The 6,000-nt window shown below is 37.5% G+C and overlaps 1 protein-coding gene across 3 annotated transcripts in view; it reads left to right on the top strand.

Moving 5' to 3' along the window:
- Positions 1–3,200: 3,200 nt before the first annotated feature.
- The window catches only part of FARS2 (phenylalanyl-tRNA synthetase 2, mitochondrial), a 255,170-nt gene continuing 252,370 nt past the window's right edge, over positions 3,201–6,000 (top strand). For all 3 annotated transcript variants that reach the window (XM_009279173.1, XM_009279174.1, XM_009279176.1), the window contains exons 1-2: positions 3,201–3,268; positions 3,827–3,913. The gene's annotated coding sequence lies outside the window, so the exon portion shown is untranslated. The remainder of the gene's footprint in view (positions 3,269–3,826; positions 3,914–6,000) is intronic.

Genomic DNA, 6,000 nt, shown 5'->3' with positions numbered 1-6,000 from the left:
CCTCTGCTGTGACTGGGGTACAGGTGTTTCTGCTAGCCTTCTGTGTACATGCATCACTGCAAGCCTGCAGAGAATTTGAAGGACAGACACAGCCCAAATGACCACTGTTGTGTCCTGTGGCACTGGAGCCTGGATACGGGGAAGCAGTAATGATCACTTCATTAACTGCCTCCTCATTCCCTAGAGGGAATCCACACCTGAATTTAATCTAGACACCAAGCCAGGAGCAACCAAGACATGGGCAGATGGTTCGGTTTTTTTACCCCCAAAGTTCTCTGGTTTAAAACTCAGTGCTGTTTTATTGTTACATTTTATAGGGATGGGGCTAGAGATATGTTTTTCTTAATTGCAGCGATACATATAATCATTGTTGAAGGGGGTTGGTGGGTGTTCATTTGTACAGAAGTCTTTGCTTTTGGCATTTGGCCTGAGGAAGGAAGGTGGCCTGTGCCTTGCCCTTCTGCATCCCTTGGGATAAATAAGCACTTTGAGAGTGATATAATAGTATCAGTATCTGGAATAGTGACTAATATTTTAAATATGTAGCAGCTAAAAAAAAAAAAAGGTAGGGAGAATTTGGATGAAATACCTGCAGAGACTGTGGACTGGTGTGAAAGGAAACAGCTGTTAAATTCTCCGGTACATATTGGATGTTTTGTCGTACGTTGCTGAATTGTTCCTTGCGGTACACTATTTCAGCTTTATGACATGGCACTCAACACTTTAAGAGAGCATATGCTTTCCTGGTACACTGCTGTTTGTGTTCATTATTTTTCTTTGGGGGTCAGAATGATAATTGATTGTCGTGATATTATCCTCTCTCAATTACTGTTTTTTCAGTTTGTGAAAACGTGCTAACTTTTCCCTGCTGCTGTGGTGTGGTTTCTCTCTGTTCTTCCCTGCTCTTAGTTATTGACGGACAGTGTCGTGCACAGTGAGATCCTACCCAGTGTAGAGTAGGACCTTTAAAATAAGGACTATAAATCATGAGAATTCTGGGATTTCAGTCAGAAATGTAACATATTATAATTCAACCATTCCCTATAGTAAGATTTCCACAGTATCAAAAGGATGCCTTGAATAACTCTGCTTTTTTAAAAAATACATATTTATTTGGTTGCCCTATAGAAAAGAACATTTTTAATCAGGAGGAGAAACGTCCATGTTTCAAATTCAGCTATGTTCCTGAATTGTTTGTGCATTTTGGAAAACTCTACCTAAGAGTTCAGAGGGAAGAAAAAAAACAGGACAAAACTCTTCTCAGTTGCTTTTTGTGAGTTACCCCATCTCTTTCTGAACTGAGTTGCAGAATGTTGTGTATTCTTTAAAGTAAGATTGTAAGAATAGTAGTAATAGGGGGGGGGGGAAAAACAAAACACAACCCAGTAGCGGGTTTTCTGTTGTAATACTTGGTTATGTAGGAGAATACCTGTTTTACCACTGCTCCTAAACCTTTGCTGGTTCATGATCTCTCATGCTGCAGGCATCAAACTGAAAGAAACACTGAATTTTGTTTTCCTTGTTGGCCTCAGTTTTAATCTTCTAATTTCCTGTGGCCATGTGCGACACCAGAGGATTTCATGGACATCATGTTGCTGGCTAATTATGTATCATGTTAAGCAGCTGGACAGTTCAGCAATTGTGGGCTAACATCTGGATCAATGACATGCAATTATATATATATAATATATATACACCATATTGATTTTGATAGATGTTGATAGTAGACATATGTTGGTAAAGTACTTTGAAATGCCTGAAATAAAAATGCTATAAAAGTCCAGAATTAAAAGGATAATTTTGTGTTACAGCAATAGGCCAGAGAACAAGTAATAGGGGATTAAAATTATGAATATTGCTTAAATAGTTCAGTGTGTAATTGTTGCATCAAATGCGAATGACACTTCTAACCTTAATGCTGATGAAATCCAAGGTATTTTTCAAGACAAGAACCCAACAAGAAATGAACGTATTTTCGCTGTGTGGTTGTTTGTTATACTGAAATCTTACTGAGAAACCTAATCATGAGAAGCGAGAAGGACAGGATTTATTAAGTGTTCTCATCCATGACCTCATCAATTCAGAAATGCTTTCTTTGCTGTGCTTTCCAGTGTCTTATCTAATTTAGTCTTAAATAACTTCCCTTTCTGTGGGAAAAATATTCTACTTTATATTGTATCTTGCTGTTAAGAAATGTTTTCTGATGTATGTTTTCTGGTCTATGCTACCCTCTTCCCGAAGTTCATCCCACTCTTTCATTTATGCCCCTTAGAGTCATGCTGTGTAATTCCTCTCCCTCCTCTGTGATTTACACTATCATCATATTTCTCCATAGCTGTCGTCCGGCCAGGCTAACTTATTTAGGGTTTTGGTTTTTTTTTTCCCCCTTCCTTTTTTTAGTGGATATTGAAATTTTTAGCTTAGGAAGCAAACTTTGCTGTAAAATAAGGACTGATATTTTTTTTTAAGAGCAACTGAGGATCTCTTTGTAGCCATCCCTGTATCTTTTTTGCTGACTTGTGTTTTCTAGTTTGCCAGGTTGGTATGGTACTGCCAACCTTTTTTGTTAAAGATCACGATTGTATCCAAGATGTCTTGCTAGAGCAAAGTTTGTTCTTCTCTTGAGTTTATTTTTGTCATATATGAGTGTGTATGTGAATCTGTATAAAAGCATGTGCAGAGTCATGTGGTGGTGGTAAAGGTGAAGGTCATGCTGTTCATCCCAGATTCTCCATGCTGTGGTGTTGGGGATTAGTGCACAGCTAACACAGAGCTGTGAGGGTTTTTCTGTTTGCCCAGTCCCATGTCCCAGGTATGGGAAATCAAAGGCAACCTGCTGCTTGGGTGCATCCTGGTCCTTCTGCTCCCTGCATTGTGGGCATGGGCCCTCTTGGAGGGGACTAGCTCCACTCAAGTCATGGGCTATTGCTTAAGTCCTTCCCTGAAAATCCACTTCACTAAGCATTTTCTTATAACTACTTCTTGTGCGATTGTTTCCTGGAAGCAATTCCTAGAGCAAAGTATCAGTGGGGGTAGAACTATCATGTTGCTGTAAGATAGAGTGGAGCTGACGAAAGAAAACATGTAAAATAAAAGTGGAAATGTCTTGTGTAATATGTTGAAAAGGTGTTATTGGGGAAAGGTGTGACCTCTGAGAATGGAATGTGTGGAAGACACTAATTTTTTTATTTTTTTTTTTAGGGAAAGAAAGGTTAAGCAAAACTGTGGTTTACAATGGATGTGTAAAGCAGCAACGATTAAGTGGATTGTAAGTAGGCTATCTGTTTAGTTTTCTGACTGTGTGATGAGGGGAGGGGGAATACGATTTTCCACTTCTAATGTGTTTTCATTTTATATGATGCTATGCATCCTTATGACTTTTCTGGTAGCTTGCACTTTTGGTCCAAAAAAACCCCTAACAGTTTAAATATGAAGCTGAAGCAAAGAAGTCTAAAGAGAATGTTTCTGAGGTGGAAAGGAAACTATGGAGCAATGTTTTAATTTAAATGAGGAAAACAATATACCCATATTAGCGAATTGTAGTAATGGTAGAGTTTAAGATAAATTAATTTTGCATGATCCTTGACATTTTTTTATCTTTCATCTTGTGTCACTATCAGTTTTATGTCCCCAGAGCTCTGGCCAGTATTCATGATAGTGCATTAGGGACATGTTTCTAAATATATCATGCTTCTGATGCGTTTGTAAGATAAGATGAATTGTCAATACTTCCTTACATGACTTCACACTTCTAGACAGAACTTTCTTTTTTATTTGTTTTGGTTTTTTTATATCTGGGGTGACTGTGCCAAAATTTGTCTTTCAGCCAGTCCCTGAGAAGAAGATACAAAGCACTGACTAAAGCTAATGGGCAAAGGAAGCAGAGCTGAGGAAAGATTATCTCTGTTTGCGGGTAAGTAATTACAAATAAATTTAGCTTTCTGAATCTGTCTTTGACACCAGCACTGCCAACCTTTTTGGGTAGTTCTCCATTTTAATTAATAATAATAAAAAAATCTGTCTTCACTTTCACCAACTATTAAAGACAGGTATGCTAACTATCTAACTTTACTTTCCATATAGAATTCATACATTTCCTTACTCCTAATGCAAAGACAAAGAAAATAGTGAGACTTGAGATATAAAGATAGGTAGATAATAACAGGTAGATAGAATTTGTCCTTCAGAAGATTATCATTTTCTACCTATCATCTTTATATTGGAGTGTGTCCATATCTTTGAATATAATTCCTCTGAAATCTGTCCAACTACATAAGCAATAAGTTGCTGTTCAGTGTGAGAACAGGTGGCAGAATTAGGTTCTCCTTACTTTACAAACTACTTAAATTGATGCAAGTTAGAATCCAGCATAGGGTGCTCTGGTGAATGGGGAGTGAGCTCAGTGAGATCTTGGGAGAGGTAATAGTTATGGCCCTACAAATCCCACTGTTAGCCTTCCAGTCTGTTATGTTCCTGTCCCCGTAGCAGAATAAGCTTAAGGCCATGTGTGCCCCTGTCTCTTCATAAAGCTTTGTGTCTTAGCTCAAACTGGGGATGAGGGTGGATTTAGGTGGGGATGCAGACCTATGAAATGGAGCTGCCAGCTTTCCTATAGGGATGGGTTTAACATTCTGCAGAAAGGCAGGAAAGAGGAATGGGGGAAGAAATAGTCTGAAGTACTGTTCTGGCAAGATTTGTGAGAGTTCATCTATCTGGATTCCTCAATTAAGTATCTCCCTGTTCTAGAATTTCTGTGATTAGCTTTTTCAGGTATGCTTTGTAGCCTAGGATCAGTTTTGCCCAAGATCAGTTTTGTGGTTTGTTTTGTTTTGTTTTTTTTTCCTGGCACTATACATGCTTTGTTTCCTTTCATTTATTTTTTTATGCAGGTGATTTTCATAATTGTTTAACTTTTGCCTTTTTTGGAAATGATTCCTGGTAAAGTATGTATGCTGCATCTAAAATGGAGAAAAACAGATAAACAGAGCAAATTATCAGGGTCCTCACAAAGATTTAATGGTGCTGCTTTTAAAATTTTTGTTGTGTATGATTTCAAAGTTGGTTTGACTTTCAAGACAGTGTTCAAGACCTTCATTGAGTGTGTTCTTATTTTGGGAAGTATTAGCATAATCTTTTCATTGTTTTCTTATTTATTTTGGCTGTAAACATAGCTTTTTTTCAACTTTTTTTTAACTTTTATTTTATTATACTAATGACTTTCAGGGTGAAAAATTGCATAGTGCATTACACCAGCTCTTCCCTTGGGAAGATTATGTTCTAAAATGGACAGATATGGTGTTGCACATGTAAAATTATCAGATATTGAGCAGGTAATTAAATATCAGCTTTATATAGGTTTGTTGAGTTCAAAAAAAGCTACTTGCTTTTTATATTGGCACACTAGCTTTGTCAAGTTTTATGGAAGAAAGTTGTTCTAAACAGATAGAAGGATGTTGCTTGATAAAGGTTAGCTTTCTGTCCCCCTCCCTCCCTGCACAGAGGTTTGTTTTTTTTATCCCCCCCCCCTCCCTCTGCCAATGTATCTTATTCTGATACTGCCATTTTTTTGCCATTTTCTTGTGGTAGGTTATATTCTTAATAAAATGTTCATTCTACAAACAGAAACTCTGCTGGATAGATGAAGACTTGAAGTATGTGGGAACACCATGCTTATTCTAGTTTCTTTTATCAGATTCCCTGTGTTGTTTTTTAAATGATTTTTTAAATAAACATCACTTAAAAGATATTGCAGGTTCTACCAAATCCTTTTTCCTCACCTGATATTAGGAGTTCATTTGACCCCAGTGTCCCCTGACTGCTCTCATTCCAGACCCTGAGTGACAGAGCCTGCTGGGCCTGTGTGGAACTTGGTCTTTGAGCATGTTGCAAATTGCAATTCTACAAATGGTTTTAAAGAAAGAAAATATGAACAATATTATGTTCTAATTTTGATTCTGTCAGTACGTGATGGACGTGGCATTAACTGAAGATTGTTTTGTC

The sequence above is a fragment of the Aptenodytes forsteri genome, unplaced genomic scaffold, assembly GCF_000699145.1.
Source record: "Aptenodytes forsteri isolate BGI_AS27 unplaced genomic scaffold, ASM69914v1 Scaffold81, whole genome shotgun sequence".
NCBI classification, from domain to species: Eukaryota; Metazoa; Chordata; class Aves; order Sphenisciformes; family Spheniscidae; genus Aptenodytes; species Aptenodytes forsteri.
Note: the sequence above shows the minus strand (reverse complement) of the source record. Positions and strands in the feature narration are given on the sequence as shown.